This window comes from Dama dama, chromosome 5 (genome assembly GCF_033118175.1).
Source record: "Dama dama isolate Ldn47 chromosome 5, ASM3311817v1, whole genome shotgun sequence".
Classification (NCBI taxonomy): domain Eukaryota; kingdom Metazoa; phylum Chordata; class Mammalia; order Artiodactyla; family Cervidae; genus Dama; species Dama dama.
Genome location: NC_083685.1, coordinates 64,610,686 through 64,633,453, shown reverse-complemented (window position 1 = coordinate 64,633,453; position 22,768 = coordinate 64,610,686). Strand labels below are relative to the sequence as shown.

The 22,768-nt window shown below is 36.5% G+C and overlaps 1 protein-coding gene and 1 non-coding gene across 4 annotated transcripts in view; one reads left to right on the top strand and one right to left on the bottom strand.

Annotated features, from left to right (window-relative positions):
- FBXW7 (F-box and WD repeat domain containing 7) overlaps positions 1-22,768 on the top strand; it is a 215,993-nt gene that overhangs the window by 93,504 nt on the left and 99,721 nt on the right. The gene's annotated exons all lie outside the window — the stretch shown is intronic.
- Positions 15,319-15,425, bottom strand: LOC133058063 (U6 spliceosomal RNA). The gene has a single exon (XR_009693187.1). It is a non-coding gene; the product is annotated as a U6 spliceosomal RNA (small nuclear RNA).

The window sequence follows — 22,768 nt, the reverse complement described above, 5'->3', positions numbered from 1 at the left end:
ATCAAGCATTAAAAGACTTGGATTTAATTAGACTCCTGTCACTGATCTACTTGATGACCTTGATCAATTTATACTCGAACATTTTTAAGGTTCCTTAAGCATGCTTGTAAAATGTCCACCAAAAAGAAATCAATTTACTCATTCCAGTGTGAGGTATTATAATACTTGACCTGGAAGCAAGTTGAAGTTAGGAGGAAAGATGAAATTTCTTAATCAGGTTTTAGGTAATATTGATGTTTTTCATGTTTTTTTGATGGAGGGGCACGAGGACAGGTACATGCTTTTGCTAAGAACACTTTATCTTCTCAAAATTCAATATTCTAGATAATTATCCTTGTTTTTAAAAGAACAAATTTGGGATTCATTTCTAGAGCTGCCAGTTTTTCTTATCCTATCAAAGGTAATGTTGTTAAAGAGTTTGTTTCAGTACCTAGCATATTTTTTATTCATCATTTTTATTTTAAAGGTAGCCTTTGTGTTGCTATTTGTTTTTCCATATATGGCCTATGAGATAAGTTGAACACAGTCCTCTTTGTTGCCTGGGCAAAGTGATTTGTGGGTTGATTGAATTAGGTACATTTGAAGTGGAGATCATGTCATAATAATTATGACAAACATTTGTTGAACCTTTAACTTGGAGCAGATACTATGCTAAGCAGTGTTATGTTAATTATGTCATTATGAGAAAGATATTTTTATTGTCATTTTTAAAGATGAGGAAACTGAGACTCAAAGGTTATGTAACTTACGTTAAATCACACAACTAGAAAATAGAATCAATGTTTAAACTTATACCTACATATTTTTGTTTTTGGTGATAATTAAAACAACATTTTGGTATGTTTTCAGAGTATTTGCACTTTGAATTAAGCAGTGACTGCAGATATGAAGCCAGGTTTTTGTCTAAAGACATTATATGATTACTTAATATTTATGACTTGAATAAGAAGAAAGTGATGTATATTACCCTCTTATTCAGTTATTTGGAATATACTTTTCATTGTTGCAGTAATTATTCATTTAAAGCATTTGTAGTCAGTTTGCAGTAATGTTTCTCAGAGTGTGCTTCAGAGGACACTTGCATCTGCATGGTTCAGGATGGTAGTTAAAAGCACAATACACATCAGACCCACTGACAGAATCACTAAAATGGGGTCTAGGGATTTTCATTTTTAAACAGTCCGCTCAGGTGATTTGTATTGTATAACCAAGTCTTGAGAACATTAGAAATGTGCTCCTATTTTACTTTGTCTGTATGTATTGCCTGTCAGCTTTCCTTTCTCTAAAAGTAGGTTTGCAAACCATAGATCATTTGTAAAATCGTTTTTCAGAGTGTTAAAAACAGTTTGAGATGGAATGAGCAATCCCATACACTAGTGGTGAAATATAAATTGGTAATGTAAATTTTCTGATGGTAGGCTTTTTAAGAACTTGTTAAATTGTTCATGAGCTTGATTCTTAGTAAGCCTGCTTCTAGGAATTTATTTTAAGGAAATAAGTCAGAGACTTATTTAGGCACAAGATTTAGGCATATGGATATTCATAGCGGTATCATTTGTAATGGTGAAAAACTGGAAATAATTGAGTTTCAAATATCAGGGAAATGGTTAAAAGTATTTATTACATCTATTTGTTTGGGCTACTATCCAGCCTTAAAATGTCATATTTGGAAAGAATATTGAAGATGTAAAAAATAATCATGATTTAATATAAAGTCTCAAAAAAAGAATATGAAATTGTATATATATATATGTCCATACATATGTAGTTCATATTAAGTTGAACTGCATGAAACTGCCATTTTTGTAGATCTGTTGGTTTAATGTCAACATTTTCATGGAGTTTAACCTACCTTGACATCAGTTTTGAAAATACATATTTGTTACATATTGTAGTGAGGGAGACTGGAAGCAAATACAACAAATTTATAAAATGATTATCTCTGGATGATGAGATCATATATAATTTTAAATATTTCTTTACATGCCTCGATTTTTAAAATTTTCTACTAGGTCTTGACCTTTATATAAAGTAAGGCAAAACACGTTTTGTCTTTACTGGTAACAAGTCTAATAAAATTATTAATATAGCTTAACATTGCTACATCAGTTAGGCTTCACCTTTGAAATGTAGGTCCACAAGGGCATTCAGTTCTGTTTAAGACAAATTAAAAATTCTGATCCTAGATGTAGCCTTCTTTATCAGTCCTCTCTACTTAACCCCCTTTTTCTTAAGAAAAAGTAAACATGGGGAAATATTTTCATGGTTTATTTATCTGTATTCACAGCCTGGTCAGATAATTTAGCATTGTAGAATTCCTAGCAGTTCTTGAGGTCATTAACTGGCTTCTACTTGTCCTCTACTACAGTTTTTTCTCCTTTAGGTCATCATATATTGCTAAGGCTCTCTCTGTGAGAGTGCTTGTCCCTAGGGGCTTTAAAACATTACTGTGCTGGAGAAAATTCTTTCTGGACCAATGTGACTTTCACATTATACTGACCTCATCCCTTAATGATAAACGAATGAACTAATTCTCAACTACAAAAAGATGTTTTGTAGAAAAATAGACAGTAGTCTCTAGTTGTTTCATTGCTTTGCTATCAATCATGTACTGAACTGTATTTGTGTACATTCAAGTTTATATTTGTATATTACCATGTATAGTAAAGGAAAGGGGCTTTGGAATTAGGTTGACTTGTTAAATTAAGTCAAATTTAGGTGACTGAGTTTTGGTTATGTGAGGATATTACTAATTAATCTGGTAGGGTATTTTTGAAGATTGAGAGAATTCACTTAAAACATCTAGCACAGTGCCTGGCATAAAGCAATAACAAATGTTATGTCCTTTTCTAATGATGAAACTTGAGACTGCAAAGACTTTTCTGAGGTTACCTCTGTTTGTAGCAAAAGTCAGATTCATTGACTACTGTAATTCCCATGCTTAATTCCTATCCTGACTATCATAATTCCTCTACAAGCATATATGCATACTCTTGGGTGCACACATACATAAAGATTCTCCTACTGATTTAAGGTTTATTCTTCCCTTAATTGATTAATATGTCATTAGTTTCAAATCTTTTCTAGTCAGATATTGATGCCATAATGGTAAAAGATTGGTAGGGAAGCTCTTCACTTGATGTAAGTTCATGCTCTGATTGGACTAGTGGTGCTTTCAAGGGGAGGATGCTGTCCTTAGCCTCTGTGTCAGCAGTTTCATTCTTGCCCCTTTGCACTCTTCCAGCAGACTGTAGACTGTTGCCCTGGCTACACGGGAAGAGGCACTGGCTACTTTTTAAAGAAACATGGCATCTTCCCCCAGTCAAAACAGAATACACCAGATTGCTTGTTTTATGCTACTGCATTATGTTAATCATGTGAGTTTTCCTTTGGAATAATTTATAAGCGAATATGAAGTTAATTTGATTAATATGAAAATAACCCCTTCTGTTCCCTTTCTATTTGTTTTTCAGTAAAATTTCTATTCTTTAATATGGTCATTACTTTACTCTTCCATTTGTAGATAAAAATACAGTTGCAAAGATTTTCTTTTCTCAAGCTTGCTGCCTTTTAGTGTGAAAAAGAAAGAATATATTCAATATTTCTGTAACTGAGAAACTTTACCTGAAGTTGCTTACCTCACAGTACCATTTGTAGTATTGTTAGAGAATATGCATGCTGTATATTTTATGGAATATGTGCTATATGAGTTTGTAGTGGCCATTATTATGTTTTATGTTTTGAAATTTTAAGAATCAGAACTCATGGGATTTGATCTGAGAGTAAAAGGTATCTGGCTTTCATTACGTTTTTTAGTTGTTATTTATAATAAAATTATAATTCTGTATATAAATTTGCATGAAGTAAGTAAGTAATTTTGAGGTCATGTTACATATTTTTGCTTAGAACCAATTTATATATTTGATCAAATCTAAGAAGCTTGGGGTTCACGATTATTTTAGCTATTAGGGAAGAAAAAATGCCACCATTTAAACTGTGGCATGCCATCAATTTTAGAGAAGCTAAGATATGAAAAAATGTGACACTCAGAATCTATGAAATGTTCAGGTGTGTTTTCAGATTTTAGAGCGCTTTTTTGGTGAGGAGCAAATTTTATGTTGCTGGTTGTTGAGACGCCTATGCAATTCTCTGTATATGTACAACTTCATCAATTCTTTGTGTTGATTTGTTTCCTTCCTTTGGTATTTATTGAATGTTTTTCATGTGCAGAGCTGTGTCACTTTTCAAGTTGCATAAAATTTGTTCCTCCTTGGAGTTTCTATTATATACCCAGTGCCTGCATGCTCAGTCATATCTAACTTCCAGAGCATTAAAAAAAATTAAGTAAGTAAAGTAATATGGGACTTCCCTGGTGGCTCAGATAGTAAAGAATCTGCCTGCAATGTGGGAGATGGGCACATCTTTCATGCAAAGATGGGCACAATAAAGGACAGAAATGGTATGAACCTAACAGAAGCAGAAGATATTAAGAAGAGGTGGCAACAATGCACAGAAGAACTATACAAAAAAGATCTTCACGACTCAGATAATCACAATGGTGTGATCACTCACCTAGACCTAGACATCTGGAATGCGAAGTCAAGTGGGCCTTAGGAAGCATCACTACAAACAAAGCTAGTGGAGGTGATGGAATTCCAGTTGAGCTATTTCAGATCCTAAGAACTGATGCTGTGAAGTGCTGTACTCAGTATGCCAGCAAATTTGGAAAACTCAGCAGTGGCCACAGGACTGGAAAAGGTCAGTTTTAATTCCAAACCCAAAGAGAGGCAATGCCAAAGGATGCTCAAACTACTGCATGATTGCACTCATCTCACACATTAGCAAAGTAATGCTCAAAAGTCTCCAAGCCAGGCTTCAACAGTACGTGAACCGTGAACTTCCATATGTTAAACCTGGATTTAGAAAAGGCAGAGGAACCAGAGATCAAATTGTCAACATCCGTTGGATCATGGAAAAAGCGAGAGATCCAGAAAAACATCTACTTCTGCTTTATTGACTATGCCAAACCCTTTGACTGTGTGGATAATGACAAACTGGAAAATTCTTCAAGAGATGGGAATACCAGAACACCTGACCTGCCTCTTGAGAAATCTGTATGCAAATGCAAGACCACCTGACCTGCCCCATGAGAAATCTGTATGCAGGTCAGGAAGCACAGTTTGAACTGGACATGGAACAATAGACTGGTTCCAAATCAGGAAAGGATTACATAAAGGCTGTATATTGTCACCCCGTTTATTTAACTTATATGCAGAGTACATTATGAGAAGCACTGGACTGGATGAAGCACAAGCTGGAATCAAGATTGCTGGGAGAAATATCAGTGACCTCAGATATGCAGATGACATTACCTTTATGGCAGTAAGCCAAGAACTAAACAGCCTGTTGATGAAGGTGAAAGAGGAGAGTAAAAAAGTTGGCTTAAAACTCAACATTCAGAAAACTAAGATCATGGCATCTGGTCCCATCACTTCATGGCAAATAGATGGGGCAAGAATGGAAACAGAGACTGACTTTGTTTTTTGGGGGCTCCAAAATCACTGCAGATGGTGACTGCAGTCCTGAAATTAAAAGACTCTTGCTCCTTGGAAGGAAAGTTATAACCAACCTAGACAGCATATTAAAAAGCAGAGACATTACTTTGCCAAAAAAGGTCCATCTAGTTAAAGCTATGGTTTTTCCAGTAATCATGTATGGATGTGAGAGTTGGACTATAAAGAAAGCTGAGCACCAAAGAATTGATGCTTTTGAACTGTGGTGTTGGAGAAGACTCTTGAGAGTCCCTTGGACTGCAAGGAGATCCAACCAGTCCATCCTAAAGGAAGTCAGTCCTGAATATTCATTGGAAGGACTGATGCTGAAGCTGAAACTCCAGTACTTTGGCCACCTGCTGCGAAGAACTGACTCATTGGAAAAGACCCTGATGCTGGGAAAGGTTGAAGGTGGGAGGAGAAGGGGACGACAGAGGATGAGATGGTTGGATGGCATCACCGACCTAATGGACCTGAGTTTGAGTAAACTCCGGAGTTGGTGATGGACTGGAAGGCCTGGCGTGCTGCAGTCCATGGGGTTTCAAAGAGTCAGACACGACTGAGCAAGTGAACTGAACTGAATGCAGGAGACCTGGGTTCAGACCTTGCATCGGGAAGATGCTCTGGAGAAGGGAATGGCTAACCACTTTAGTATTCTTGCCTGGAGAATTCTGTGGACAGAGGAGTTTGGTGGGCTACAGTCCATAGGTTTGCAAAGAGTCGGCACAACTGAGAGACTTACACTTTGACTTTCATAAAGTAATACATACTTATATCTACAACTAGATTTCAGGCTATCTTAGGACAAGATTGCTTTTTTACATGTCACATCTGCTTCATTTCCTACCAGATACTTTGTAATTTATTGTAATTTCTTGATTAATTGAACTTAGTTTAGAATGGCAGGAAAAAAAGAGTGGCACATCTACCACAGAAGAGTATCTATATGATTATGTTTTAATGTAATCAGGAGTTTTGAATTTTAGAAGAACACGATCAAACTTTGTAACTCAAAAATGAGATACCAAAGGTTTCTTCAAATTACTATCTGAAATTTAGGTGACTTCTCTAGATTTTTTGAGAGTAGAAGAAATCCAGAAAAGCCCAGCAGCCTGGCGGCTGTAGCTTGTTACCCAGCTACATAAGTGAATTACTGTTTTGAATACTGCTTGTGCAATTGTGAAATGAAGAGGTATCTAGGAGTAAATTAACTGGTTTCAAGCTATGTACTGCATTCCCAAATTTGTTAAATTTGCTGAATTTGGCAGCTGTCTTACTGCTACAGGAGCAATGAGTGGATATTGTACTGAGTAGTTTCTTTTAGAATTATTAAGATAAGCGCCAGGCATTTTAGGGCTTTCCTCATAGTTCAGTCGGTAAAGAATCTGCCTGCAGTGCAGGAGACCTGGGTTCAATTCCTGGGTCAGGAAGATCCTCTGGAGAAGGAAGTGGCAACCCACTCCAGTATTCTTGCCGGGAGAATCCCATGGACAGAGAAGTGTGGCAGGCTACAGTCCATGGGGTCACGAGAGTTGGACACAACTTAGCAACTAAACCACAGGCATTTTAACACACTTTGCTAAATTTTCTATCTTTTTATTTTTAAATGATATTTATTGTAAGAGTTTGTAATGAAAATTAATTCAGATGACACTGGATCATTGCTGATGAATTTTATTAAATAAGCAGATCTTATCTATAATCTTCTAGTTTTTAAGCTGTTCTTTTCATTGTAAAATAAATTATAGATACAGGAAACTGTATAAAACAAATGTATACTTCAGTGCATAAGATGATGTACTCTTTTTTGTTGAAGTATATTTGATTTATAGTTTTAGTTTTAGGTCTGCAACATAGTGGTTCAATATTTTTATACAGTATACTCCACTTAAAATTATTATAAAATAACATATTTCTCTGTGCTATACAGTATTTCATTGTTGCTCATGTGTTTAATACATAGTGGTTTGTATCTCTTAATCTCCTATCCCTATCTTGCTTCTTTCCCCTTTAGTTTGTTCTCTCCATCTGTGAGTCTGTTTCTGTTTTGTTATATTCATTCATTTGTTTTATTTTTTAGATTCCATGTGTATCCAGTGCTTGTCTTTATCTTATTTCACTAAGTGTTAAATAGGCCCATCTATGATGTTGCAAATGACAGAATTTCTTTTTTATGGCTAGTAATATTGCATACCTTCTTTATCTACTCATCTGTTGATAAACACTTAGGTTGCTTCCATATCTTTGCAATTATAAATAATGTTGGTATGAACATTGAGGTGCATATAGCTTTTCAAATTAGTCTGGTTTTTTTTTTTTTTTTTTTGGATATATGCCCAGGACTAGAATTGTTTGGTCACATGGTACTTCTATTTTTAGTTTTTTGAGACCCCTCCATACTGTTTTCCATAGTTGACTGCACCAGTTTACATTCTCCCCAGCAGTATGCTAGGGCTCCCTTTTCTGCACATCCTTGCCAGTGTTTTATTATTCATAGTATTTTGGTGATGGCCATTCTAATTGATGTGAGGTGATATCTCATTGTGGGTTTGATTTGCATTTGTCTGTTTTTTTTTTTTTTTTAATAAAAAACATTTCTGAAGCCTTTATTTACGAAAGTTTTAAAAGCAAATAATCCCTCTGTTTTGCAAATGTTTTGTTTAAAAAGGACCACCCAGTTACAGCATTGAAATATCATGAATAAAGAATGTACAAGGGCAACAAACCAATGTAGCTAACATTTGGAGATTTGCTACTATTACTGATTGAAGTGCAGATGACCCACATCATAACTTGTAGTCTGTCATTTCAGGGCAATTAATGATTACCAAAATGCCTTCCTACACATGCTCTGGTTTGGTCATATATTCTACATGGCTAGATATTTCACAGTCTCTTTTGTCAATATATATAAAATAGATTGCAAAGATAAACACAAAAAATAAACAAGCATTACACTCCTCAGGTAATTTTATTAGTTATACTGTATATTGCTAATAAATATATTTTTTGTATTATGTTGTTTAGCACCAGATTTCTCCATTATTTATCTTTGTAGCAATTGTGAAAGCTCAAATTTGTTGTCTTCTAATTTAAGTTGATACAAAATATATGTAAAGACTTGGCACTCTTTGGATTCGAATGAAATTGATTTGTGGAATCAAGAAATCAAGAGCATCATAAGTATGGTTATAAAATTTTGTAAAATAAGGTTAAACAGTGATGGAATAAAAAGAGGCAGATAAGGGAAATGTGCTATCATAAAATAACTGTAGCTTCAACATCTTGAGTACCAGTTTCCTGGCAGACATTAAACATCCAATCACAAAGGATTTTTCCCTGAAGGGTGTAAAGCTGTTTGAGCGTTAGTGATGTTGAGCATCTTTTTATGTGCATGTTAGCCATCTCCAAATCTTCTCTGGAGAAACATCTATTCAGATGTCCTGCCCATTTTTTAATTGTTTTTTTTTTTTTTTTTATGTTGATGGATGATACATTGTTTTAAGTACCACACAGTTCAATACACAGAAGTTTGTCAGCTATCCCAGAAGCACCTGCATATGCCCTGACTCAATCATAGCCCCATCCTTTCTTTTAAGTAACTCTTTTCCTCTGAGTTGGGCTTCCCTTGTGGCTCAGCTGGTAAGGAATCCACCTGCAGTGCGGGAGACCTGCGTTGGGAAGATCCCCTGGAGAAGGGAAAGGCTACCTACTCCAGTATTCTGGCCTGGAGAATTCCATGGACAGTATGGTCGCAAAGAGTCTGACATGACTGAGTGACTTTCACGTTCACTTTCCTCTAAGTTACTCTTATAGAGATCAGCTCCTTTTGTTTATGATACTCTCACTCAATTATGTCTCCCTAGATACTGTTGTTTAATCTTGACCATTTAAAAAAAGAGTTACTTAAAAAAAAAAAGAGTGTCTTATTTTTAAATATTAAATAAAATAATTAGTAATATTTAATTAACATTTAAATATTTAAATTATTAAAATATTTTAAATAAAAATAAACAGTAAGTCTTTTTTCACATGGTCAAGATACTGTTGTTTAATCTTGACCACTTAAAAAAAGTTACTGTTTCTTTAAGTCTATTTCAATCTACAGATTTATATTCTATACCTTTCTTAAAATTTATCTGTTTAATCTGTTTTTCATAGTCTGTATTTGACTAATTGCATACATCATGGTACAGTTCAACATATTCATCGTCCTTTTTAATTTCCTCAAATTGGCAGCTGGATCCAGAGGCTTTATTAAGCTTGGTTTGATCCCTCTGTCATGGCGTGGTGAGTTATTTCCTTAGGAGTCACCTAGTGTCTGATGTCCTTCCTTTTATGATGTTAAAGGCTTTGATATTCAGGTCTCCATCCATTAATTTATTTCAGGTTGCAAAATGTTAGAGTTCTAATTCTCTCATTTCTTTTTCATTTACTAACAAATAATTTTATAAAGGAATACTTTCCCTTATTTGCTGTTTGATTCCTTAGTGCTCTGGTTCATTTAGGAAAGGTAGTAATGGTGTATTATTCCAGCATACACTGGTTTAGCTATAAGGACCGTATTTGAAAGCCAAAACCCTATAAATTGTGATTGGTAATTAAACAATTGTAATTAAATATTTTTAATTAGAGAAAGAATAAAAATTTATCTCCTGGAGTTTGCTCAAACTCATGTCCAGAGAGTCATTGATGCCATCCAGTTGTCTCATCCTGTGTTGCCTGCTTCTCCTCCTGCCTTCAGTCTTGCCCAGCATCAGAGTCTTTTCCAATGAGTCCGCTCTTCACATCAGGGAGCCAGAGTATTGGAACCTCAGTGTCCGTCCTTCCAGTGAATGTTCAGGGTTATAGACAGTAATATGTTGTTGTTTAGTTGCAAGTCATAGTTACTCTGGTGGGTGAAGATAGATTTAAGTATATAATGGATTCCCAAGAGGGATTTCTAGGGTGTTAGAATGTTCTTTTTTAGAAATTAATGTTAGCTTTTTGAGGTCTGAAAAAAAGTGAAAGTGTTAGTCAGTCATGTCTGACTCTTGGCAACCCCATGGACTATATATAGCCCACCAGGCCTCTCTGTTCATGGGGTTCTCCAGGCAAGAATACTAGACTGGGTTGCCTTTCCCTTATCCAGGGCATCTTCCTGACTCAGGGATCGAACTGGGGTCTCCTGTATTGCAGGCAGATTCTTTACTGTCTGAGTCACCAGGGAAGCTATAGTTGACATCTAAAATTGTAAGATATTTAAACTGTGTATAGTCACCACTACATTTATATATTAACATGTATTCATTGTGAATGAATTTCCCCATATAGTTAATTAACACATCCAAGGCTTTCCTGGTGGCTCAGTGGTAAATATAATCCGCCTGCCAGTGTAAGAGACATGGGTTTGATGGCTGGGTCGGGAAGATCCCCTGGAGAAGGAAATGGCAACCCTCTCCAGTATTGCCTGGGAAATCCCATGTACAGAGGAGTATGGTGAGCTCTAGTCCATTCAGTTGCAAAAGAGTCAGATGTGACTTAAAGACTAAACAACAGCGATATCTCACCTCACTTATTTCTCTCTTTTTTTCCCATGAGAACATTTAAGTTCTACTCCATTAGCAAATTTCAGTTCTCTAATACAGTGTTGTCTACTTTAGTCATCCTGATTTACATTAAATCTTCAGACATTGTTAATCTTACAGCTGAAAGCTTCTTTCTTCTTACCAACCTTCCTTAGTGTTCACGTTTCTTTGTTTCTGTGAGTTAGGCTTTTTTTGTTTAAGATTCCATGTTTTTATCCATTCATCCATTAGTGGACACTTAGGCTGATTCCCTACCTTAGCATTGGTGAGTAATGCACATAGGATGCAGATATCTCTTCAGTATCCTGTTTTCATTTCCTTTGGATATGTACCCAGAAGTGGGATTTCTGGAGCATATGGTGCTGTTTCCCATAGGAGCTATACACCGGTTTGCATTCCCACCAGTAGTGTACAATAGATCTGTTCAGCCCCCACCCCGTCCCGACCCCACCCTGAACACTCCTCTTGGAACCTTTGAACTGCTTTGGTTTGGAAGATACTTCCTCTAACCTTGTAAGTAGTATACCCAAATTGAGTTCACATTTGAATTGCATATCTGTAAGAGAGAGACTGCTAATCTTCTATGTCATACCTAACTCATGATGAAGTAACCTATTTTGACGTGTTCTAAAAGTTGATAACAGAAGGTTATTTATTAGCTAATAAGAATAACATATTAAGTACTCACTATGTGTCAGGCACATGTTTAAACATTTTGCATGCATTCTCTCTCTAGTCCTCAAAATAGCTCTGTGAGGTAGAGCAGCCATTTTAAGTTACCTTTTGCAGGTGAGATAGCTGAGATTAAAGGCACTGAATGATATGTCCAAGTTTACATAGCTGAATAGTGGTAGAAGTAAAATTTGTATTGTCATCTACTGCTGAGCATGGACTAACCCCTGGGTTTTATGACCTCGGTTTTATGCAGCAGTTTTCACTGTCAGTTTGGCTTTGACCAAATGGACCGCTGACCCGCTCACTGTTCCTGTTCCTAACTGGAAGAAATATGATGAGACAGGAGAGTGGGCTTTATCTTAAGAAGGGGCTTTTTTGTTTTTAAAACATTCTAATTAATTTATTTTAATTGAAGGGTGGTTGGTTCACGGATGCTGTGTTGGTTTTTCCATGTACCAGCATGCATCGACTATAGGTATGCACATGTCCCCTCCCTCCTGAGCCACCTCCCGCCCCATCGCACCCTTTAGGCTGTCCCAGGGCCTGCGCTTGTGCTCTCTGAGCCGTGCAGCATATCCCCACTGGCTGGCTGTTTTACATATGGTGGTGTATACGATGCCCTGCTACTGTCTCAGTTCCTCCCCACCAGCCACACCATGTCCACAAGTCTGTCCTCTGTGTCTGCATCTCTCTTCCTGCCCTGCAGATAGATCCGTCAGTACCGTTTTTCTAGATTCCATATATACGCTTTAATATATGATATTTGTGTTTCTCTTTCTGACTTACATCACTCTGTCTAACAGGCTCTAGGTTCGTCTACCTCGTTAGCACTGACTCTAATGCATTCTAAATATGGGCGAGTAATATTCCATTGCATATATGTACCACAGCTTCTTTATGCATCCATCTGTTGATGGGCATCTAGGTTGCTCCCACATCCCAGCTATTGTAATAGTGCTGCAGTGAACATTGAGGTGTGTGTGTCTTTTTTGCTTACGGTTTCCTCAGGGTGTGTGCCCAGTCGTGGGATTGCGGGTCACATGGTGGTTTTATTCCTGGTTTTCTAAGGGTTCTCCATACTGCTCTTCATAGTGGCCGTATCAGTTTACATTCCCACCAACAGTGCAGGAGGGTTCTTTTTGCTCCACACCCTTGCCAGCATTTGTTGTTTGTAGATTTTTTTTGATGATGGCTGTCCTTACTGATGTGAGGTGATACCTCATTGTAGTTTCGATTTGTATTTCTCTAATAATGTACGATGTTGAGCATCTTTTCATGTGTTTATTAGCCATCTGTACGTCGTCTTTGGAGAAACGTCTGTTTAGGTCTTTTGCCCACATTTTGTTTAGGTTGTTTGTTTTTCTGGTATTGATTTGCATGAGCTGCTTGTATATTTTGAAGATAAATCCTTTGTCAGTTATTTCATTTGCTATTATTTTTCTCCCATTCTGAGAGTTATCGTTTCACCTTATTCATAGTTTTCTTTGCTGTGCAAAAGCTTTTAAGTTTAATTAGGTCCCATTTGTTTATTTTTGTTTTTATTTCCATTACTCTAGGAGGTGAGTCATAGATGATCTTGCTGTCATTTATGTCATAGAGTGTTCTGCTGTATTTTCCTCCAAGCGTTTTATAGTTTCTGGTCTTACATTTAAGTCTGTTATCCATTTTGAGTTTATCTTTGTGTATGGTGTTAGGAAGTGTTCTAATTTCCTTCTTTTACATGTAGCTGTCCAGTTTTCCCAGCACCACTATTGAAGAGAGTATCATTTCTCCATTGTATAATCTTGCCTCTTTGTCAAAGATAAGGTGCCCATAGGTGTGTGGGCTTATCTCTGGGCTTTCTATCTTGTTTCATCTGTCTATATTTCTGTTTTTGTGCCAGTATTATTCTGTCTTGATGACTGTAACTTTGTAGTGTAGTCTGAAGTGAGGAAGCTTGATTCTTCCAACTCCATTCTTCTCTCAAGATTGCTTTGGCTATTTGGGATCTTTTGTGTTTCCATACAAATTGTGAAATTTTTTGTTCTAGTTCTGTGAAAAATGCCATTGGTAGTTTGATAGGGATCTCATTGAATATGTAGATTACATTTGGTAGTATAGTCATTTTCACAATATTGATTCTTCCAACCCGAGAACATGGAGTATCTCTCTATCTGTTTATGTTGTCTTTGATTTATTTCATCAGTGTCTTACAATTTTCTGTATAAGTTCTTTTGTGTCCTTAGGTAGGTTTATTCCTAGATATTTTATTCTTTTTGTTGCAATGGTAAATGGGGTTGTTTCCTTACTTTCTCTTTCTGATTTTTTGTTGTTAGTGTATAAGAATGCAAGTTCTTATTTCTGTGTATTGATTTTGTATCCTGCAGCTTTGCTAAATTCATTGAGTTGCTCTAGTAATCTTCTAATAGAATCTTTAGGGTTTTCCATGTATAGTATCACATCATCTGCAAATGAGTTTTACTTCTTTTTTCCAATCTGGATTCCTTTAATTTCTTTTTCTTCTCTGATTGTTGTAGTTAGGACTTATGAAACTACAATAATAGTAGTTTATTATGTTGAATAATAGTGGAGAAAGTGGGCACCCTTGTCTTTTTCCTGATCTTAGAGGGAATGCTTTCAGTTTTTCACCGTTGGGAATAATGTTTGCTGTGGGTTTATCATATATGGCCTTTTTATTATGTTGAGGTAGGTTCCTTCTGTGCCTATCGTTTGAAGCATTTTTATCATAAATGGGTGCTGAATTTTGACAGCTTTTCTACATATATTGAAATGATATGGCTTTTATCTTTCAATTTGTTAATATGGTGTATCATATTGATTGATTTGCATGAATCCTTGCATACCTGAGATAAACTCAACTTGATCTTTTTAGTGTTGTTGAATTGTTTGGTAAGGATTTCTGTATCTATTTTCATCAGTGATAACTGGCCTATAATTTTCTTTTTTTGTGAAGTCTTTATCTGGTTTTAGTATTAGGGTGATGGTGACCACGTAGAATGAGATTGGAAGTGTTTCTTCCCCTGAAATTTTTTGGAAGAGTTTGAGAAAGATAGGCCTTAGCTCTTTTCTGAGTGTTTGGTGAAGTTCACCTGTGAAGCCAGCTGGTCTGAACTTTCGGTTTTTGAGAGATTATTTACATTGCAGTTTCGGTTTCAGTGCTTGTGTTTGGCTTGCTCTTAGTTAGTGCTTCTTCCTGGTTCAGTTTTGGCAGGTGGAATTTTTCTAGGAATGTGTCTGTTTCTCCCAGGTAGTTCATTTATTGGCTGTAGTTGCTCATAATAGTTTCTTAATCCTTTGTATTTCTGCACTGTCTGTCATAGCCTATCATTTCTAATTTTGTTGATTTGATTCTTCTCTTTTTCTTGATTCTTGATGAGTCTGGTAATGGTTTGTCAATTTTGTTTATCTTCTCAGAGAACCAGCTTTTAGTTTTATTAATCTTTACTACTGTTTTCTTCATTTCTTTTTCGTTTATTTCTGCTCTGATATTTACGATGTCTTTCCTTCTGCTAACTTTGGGGTTTAAAAATATGGAATACCTCACAAATTTGCATGTCATCCTTGTGCTGGGGCCATGCTAATCTTCTCTGTATTGTTCCACGTTTAGTATATGTGCTGCTGAAGTGAGCACAAGAAGGGACTTTGATATTAAAGAGATGGTTGTAGTGGTGTTACGTTACTGTCACTTGTGTCCTTTTTGTTTTTCTTGGTGCTTCAGGATTTTTTTTTTATGTTGGAGGTTGGTCTAGTGGAATGAACATAAACCTTGGCTCACATATATCTGAATTTCGAACATGTTACTAAATCTTACTGACTGTAAATATTCAGACAAATTACCTTAATCCGAGGCTGTTTCCTGTTTTATAAAATGGAAATAATGATGTCAGGGTTGTAGATTAAATGAATGTGTTGTACATAGCATAGTGTTAGCTCCTAGTAGACACTCTGGGAATGTTTGCTAATGACATGAATGTAGTGGAAGTATCTTTACTAATTTGAATATTTTAAAAAGTAACAAAACACGCTTCTTAGAAACCTGTAAGATTCCCTACTAACATTTTTTTTCCCTCCACTAACATTTTATTTTTTATAGCTGGAGTAATTGAATTGCTGCTGTAGAAAAACAAAGACATGTTTTATGGCTTTCAATTAATTATTACTGTTCTTTTGACTTAACCCTCTACTTTTGTCTAGGGGAGAGGAATAACTTCAGTATGAAGGATTCCTATCCAGAAACTTGAAAGTTTTAAGAAATATTCCTTCAAATAGATCTGAAAATCAGTAGTTCTGGAGAGCAGTGATAACCATTGTTATTGACTTCCCAGTTATTTGAATGGCTGAGTTTAGTGGTAAAATCCTTATTCCGTCGTCATTGTGATAAGGAATTCAAGTTGTGACTAACCCACAAGGCTGCCTCTTAGTTTTAGATTGAGTGTACAACACAGCATTGTTTGTACTGAAATTGAGGGTGTTTGGAAGTTTGAGAATGTTGTACAACTACTGCCTTGTTGGGTTTGCCCAGAAATGCTGTTCTATAACCTGAAAAATTTTAAAAATTTCTTGTCTGAAAAATTACAGGTCATTACATAAGGATCTAGTTTACTGATTTAATCATTATTACAGTGTTGCTTTATTTCCATGTACACAGAAAAGGTCTTTGTAAGAAAATCATACTTCTTACTGTTTAAAAAATAATAGCTTAGTCATTACTAAAAAAGAAAGAATAGTTTTGAGTGAATTACAATTGTTTCTTTTTGAATTTCTGATTGGGCTTCCCAGGTGGCCTACCTGATAAAGAATCACTGCCGTGGGGGAGACCTGGATGCGGTCCCTGCGCTGGGGAGGTCCCCTGGAGGAGAGAGCGGCTGCCCACTCTGGAGTTCTGGCCTGGCTAGTCCGTGCGGTCGCAAAGAGTTGGACAAAACTGAGCGACTTTCACTTTCACTATTTCTTTGTTTCTTGGTAGTGGTGATGGTTTTTGCTTTATTCTTTTTGCTTTTTCAGTCACTATAGACATCGGTGAGCAGTGATCCAACCAGGCTAGAATGAAGTTTATTTTACCTGGTTTCAACTATAATTATGTAACTTTTAGAAGTTTATTTATTTATTTTTAATCCACATATTTTACAAAGGTTTAGCTAGAGCAGATGTTTGTCTCATTTTTTATAAGCAGTACCTTTACACTCTGATTTTTAGATGCATGGTTTATGTCTCTGGTACGCATTGTATCCCCAGTTCCTGGCACATGATAGAGTTTAAATCGTGTGTCTTTTCAGTTCAAATACACATTTTCTGAAGACACCTTGTGTGCAGTGCAGTCAGGCAGTATCTTCCCCCAATGTGTCCACTTAGTCTTCCTGCCAGGAATTTGAAGAGGAAGATGGAGTGATTGTTTCTGAGAGTCTGCCTGTGAATAGTGTTTCTCTGGCATATTTATCTAAATGAGGTCATTGTTTTGCCTGAGAGCAAGAAAAGAAATCCAGGCAAGAGTACCTGGGTTCTAATTGCATAGATACTGACTAGAATTTCCAGGGACCCAGGCATGAGGAGATCAAGCAACAGCAGATGAGAGCAGGATCCCTAAATTTATAAAAAGCAAATAACAAGATGACATTTTTTACCGTGTGTGGTTTACTACAGTTGCCATGCTAAAACTATGCTCATCAAGATGGGAACCCTATTTAAAAAACAGACTCACTGGTTTTCTATAGACAATCCATTTTCTATATTATATTGGTATGCTTTTTCTCGTTTAAAACCTTGTAAAAATGGTAGTGAGGCAGAGTGGAGGCCAAAGGTAAAGGATTTGAGTTGGTACTTGCTCATTGTGATGGTGTTGAGACTTTCCTTAAAGATGCTGAGTTACTTCTGAAATTTAGAAGTTCTGGCTTTCTTTGGTCCTGTGATCACTGGCTCTGTAGGGAGTGGCTTCACATGTTGTTTCCTCTACATGTTGCTTATGTGGCCATATCCTATTCTTCATTCCAAATTCTCTCTACTTGCTGCAGGATGTTTCAGGATTTGTTGCTATCTTTTCAACTAGGGCCCAGAGCAAAACCTAAGCCTTCTTCAGCCTGTAACCGTCTGATGTTGGGAGTCAAGGAAGGCAGAGAAGTTTTTGCATTGTCTTCAGTTAATTGTACATTTTTAATTGAGGTGCTTTTATCTAAAATGAAATGTACAGATGAGTTTTGACAAATGTATATGCTTATGTATGTGTAACCATAACCAGTACCTCTATTGATACATAGAATATTTCTGTCACTCCCCAAATTTCCCTCATACTCATTCCATTCAGTCCACACTTAGGCAGCTACTGTTCTGATTATTATCACTGTAGATTAGTTCTGTGTATTTGTAAATGTCATATAAGTAGAAGTACATAGCATTGCTTTTTGTATTTGACTTCTTTCGTTCAACATACTGTTTTTGTCATCCGTGTTGTTGCATGTATCAGAGTGCATTCTTTTTTGTCTCTGTGTACAATTCCATTGTACAAATACAATTCAGTATATCCATTCTTCTGTTAGTGAATATTTGAGTTGTTTTCAGTTTTGGCTATTCTGAATAAAGCTACTATAATATAAGCATTCTTGTACCAGCCTTTTTTGAAGACGTTTCTTTTGGTTAAGTACCTAGGAGTGTATGTGCTAGCTCAAAGAGTATGTATTTTTATAAGAAACCACCAAGTGGTTTTCCACTGTGGTGATACCGTTTTACAAGTCCAGTAGTCAAGTACAAGAGTTTCAGTTGTTTCCTGTTTTCCCCAACATTTGGTGGTGTTTGGTTGCTTTTAATTTTTTTAGTAGTTCTTGTGAATGAGAAGTTGTTTTTGCATGTGATTTAATTTGCATCTCCTTGATGGCTGATGCTATTGAGTACATTTTCGTATATTTATCAACTCTCTAATAGTCAACTATTAGAGGATAAATAGTCAACTATTTGTGTTTTACTCATTTTTTCCCACTCTTTTAATATTTGAATGGTGAACAGCTCAATTACAACATTGACTGAATTCCGTGATCATTTACCTTTCTAACCCAGATTTCAGCTTTCGTATCCAAACCTGACACTGTTCTTGCTCCAAGCAGTGATGATAGCCACTCTCCCTGAAAGACTTGTGAAAGTGAAGTGTAAGTCGCTCAGTTGTGTTCAACTCTTTGCAATCCCGTGGACTATATGGTCCGTGGAACTCTCCAGGCCAGAATACTGGAGTGGGTAGCCATTCCCTTCTCCAGGGGATCTTCCCAACCCAGGGATCGAAACCAGGGTTCTCGTATCATAGGTGGATTCTTTACCAGCTGAGCCACAAGAGAAGCCCCAAAAGACTTGTAGGAGATATCTGCACAGTCGTAGAGTTTTTTCAGTAGACTTCAGTCTTAAACTATCACAAAGAAATAGAAATATCTGCTAACAACTCAAGATGGACACTTACGGTTTTATGTTTTAAAAATCTGTAATCACCAAGCTTTTTAGTTTATAGTCTGTGAGAAAAGTTATTGAATATAAAGGCAGACCAGTGTATATTGAAGCTGGATGGAAGTGAGACCAGGTTAGGTGTGTCTTATGTACTGTGCTTCGGAGTTTAGATTTATCCTACAGAATAGTAGTTTTCAGAAGTTTTGCAGAGTCACCCGAGGGTTGCTCATTCTCTCTGTGCACAGTTTCTCTTCTCCCCTGCTCTCTCTCCACCTGTTCAATGCTTTTCTCTCATCTGAACAAAGGGTTCAGCATGTAAAAAGTTCAGAAACTGCCGCTAAGTTGTTGACATTTCCTGTTGTGGCAGCAGTATAGAGGGTGGATGAGAGGGGCAGGAGACAAAGGTAGGGAGATTACTAGGGACATTACGCAAATCATTTGGGCAAGAAGCAGATAGCATGTGCTTATTAAACAGTACTAGAAAGGTGGGATTGAGGGTAAGGCTATTTAAGAGGTGGACTCAGGTAGACTTAGGGATGAAGTAAGTGGGTGACAGAGATGTTGGGGACAGGCAAGGGTAGTTTGTAACAGATGATAGGAAGCAGGATAATATCCAGATTTCTCCTTTTCTCCCTATTTAACATTCAGAAAAGTTCCAAGTACAGTACTAAGAATATATTGTGCCCCAGAACCGTTTGATAAGTCATCAAAATGATGTACTACCACCCTCAAACACTTGAGTATGCATTTCTTATAAACAGGGACATTCTTCTGAATAATCACAATATAACCATTAAAATCAGAATATTACTATATAAGATTGTCTGTTCCTTAGCCCTCATTTGAGTTTCACCAGTTTTTCAAATAGTATCTCATATAAGATCAAGATTCCATTCAATATCATGTGTTGCATTTATTATCATGTATCCATAATAGTCCCTTGATCTGTTTTTTTTTCCCCATCCCTTTAACTCTTGAAGATTGCAGGCCATTTTGAACTAGGACCCTTAATTTGAGTTTGTCTCCTGTTTCCTCATTTGTGGATTCAATTCTTGAATTTGTTGACAGGAATATCACAGGAGTGATGATGTGTTGCTCTCATTGCTTCCTATTAAGTAAGCGTAATTTCAGTTTGTCCTAATGCTGATATTCGCTTCCAGCCTTCCTCAGTATTCTTATACTAGGGAAACACTTAAAATTTATTTTATCTATGACTCATGGTAGCTTGAACAGCTAAGATGTAGATACAGTGATTCATTGATAATTGTCAGTGCGCTTTTGAGTGTAGGATGCTTTTTTCCCCCTGTGAACATGCTTATATTTGGTAAATTTATTAGCCTCTTCTTTTTGTGTAGTTCCTCCTTCCCACAAAAGATGTCAGCTCCAGTTCAAGTTAATTGAGCAGACAGAGGAAATTCCAGTTTTTTCTTTTTTTCAACTTTACCTTCTTAACCTTGTCCAAATAGGCATTATCACAAATTTTTGCTATTTGAAATCCACATGAAATACCATACATGTAAGAGCATTCCTCCTTTCTGCCCCAGTATTCAGGACTAAACATTTTAGCCATCTTGTCTTGGGGGAAAAAATACAACACCCTGCTAATTAAGCTTAGCTTACTTTAAATTAATCTATTTTAGGGAATTCCCCTGTGGGCCAGTGGTTAGGACTCGTTGCTTTCACTGTTGAGGGCCTGGGTTCAATCCCTGGTCAGAGAACGAAGATCCCACAAGCCACACAGTGTGGCAAAAAAAAAAAGAGAGATTAATCTCTTATCATTCCATGAATTTTGCGAACTCATTAGAAACATAATTAATTTCATGTAACTAGCTTAAACCAAAATGGGACTTAATTTTTCTTAATGTAGACTCAGCAGATTTAATTTAAATAAAGGTTGTAAATTAATTTTAACAACATGAAAATTTATTGACAGTGCTGAATAGTAAAGCAACCAAAACCATAAGCCAAAGTAATATGAATAAAAATATTGCATAGACAATTTTATATAAAACTTTGAAAAAGCATTTGCTTATTCAGTGACATGATCAAGTTCAAATATAGGCCAGTTAGAAAATTACTTCTTTTATAGGCTCATATATGCTGAAAGTATTGTTTTTGAATCTTAAAAATTATATTTACCTCTTTATTGTAAATTTACCTTTTTGATGTAAAAATTGTATTTATCTCATGTGCTTATTTTTTGCCATTCAGGGTCAAACATGAGATAAGCAATCACATACAAATTTTTCTTTCAACTAAAATGAGAGCATGTTTTTAGCTTACTATTTTAAATGTTCACTGAATAAATAAAAGATTGTTCAAATGTATGAGAAGTTGAAACTGCAGCATAATGTTCATTGTTTCCTATGAATAGCAGGATATTCTTTTCTTCGCAGAAATCCAGAACTTTTCTGGGCAGATCAGTAAAACTCATCTTGAATGTATTGGACTGCAGCTTCTTACTTTTTTTTTTTTTCAAGTCAGCTTCTTGCAATCAGATGATTCAGGAAAAGAGAACCTGTTCATTGATACACTTGTTTTGAAAGGGAAAGAAAATAAGTTCAGTGTGTTCTGCAGCTTCCCCAGGTGGTTTCTGATGAGACTTGAGACTTGCTGGTATCTTCTTCACTGGAGCTCCAGCAGCAGTGGAAACATTTCAAGTTTTCTTTTTTGTAACACAGTGTTTTCCAGAAGTGCATTTTCCTTTTAAATCCAAAAACCTTGTCCCTTGAAGTCAAAACCATTAGAGACTGAAGAGTGTGAAATCTGCAGCCATTCTTCATCTTCAAAGCATTAATATAAAACAAACTCTGTTCTTCTGTTGTGTTAAAAGGACCCCTTTCAGCTCACATACCCTGTTGAGAACTTTTGCTTAGCTAAGCCACTGGATTTCTTTACATAGCAGAAGATATTCTTTAAATATTCTGGAGCAAAATGACCTTTGTTTAATGAAGGTAACCATTTTGTGGTATCTTCCAGAACATTTTTATATCATCCCAAGTGTTTTTGACAACAGTACATGAATACCTTCTCTGTCAGGTCGGGTCCCCAGAGAAACAGATGGGCAGGGAGTCCCATCCAGACAGTTAGCTGTTGGGGCATTCCTACCGTGCTCCATCGTTTGTTTGCTGAGGAAGCCTCGAGGAAGCATGGCAGGTATTCCTGTTACAGTGGATTCCAGGATGAGGTGGCTGAGGGCTGTGGAGCAGCTCTGCTCCTGTAGCAGATTCTGTGAAGGGGCATCTGAGCAGCGGCCCCCACACCCTGCATATCCCTGTGGGTGCTTGACACCATCCTGCTTTCTCCACGGTGTGGATCACTCCTCACCCTTCTTAGTCAGGCTTTTTCCTCCCACCATCCCCCGCATACACCTGACTCCACTTAATGGCTTTAGAATTGAATTGCTCAGGGGAGAGGATAGTAGAAGGAAATTGAAGAGGGCAAGCCATTCAGATTTTCTTAATCTGCAGCTGATTAGAAAATAGGAAGAGGATCTAAGAATTCTGAGAGAGTGTGTACAGGAATTTGGGTTTTAAAACAATGAATTTGAGGCAG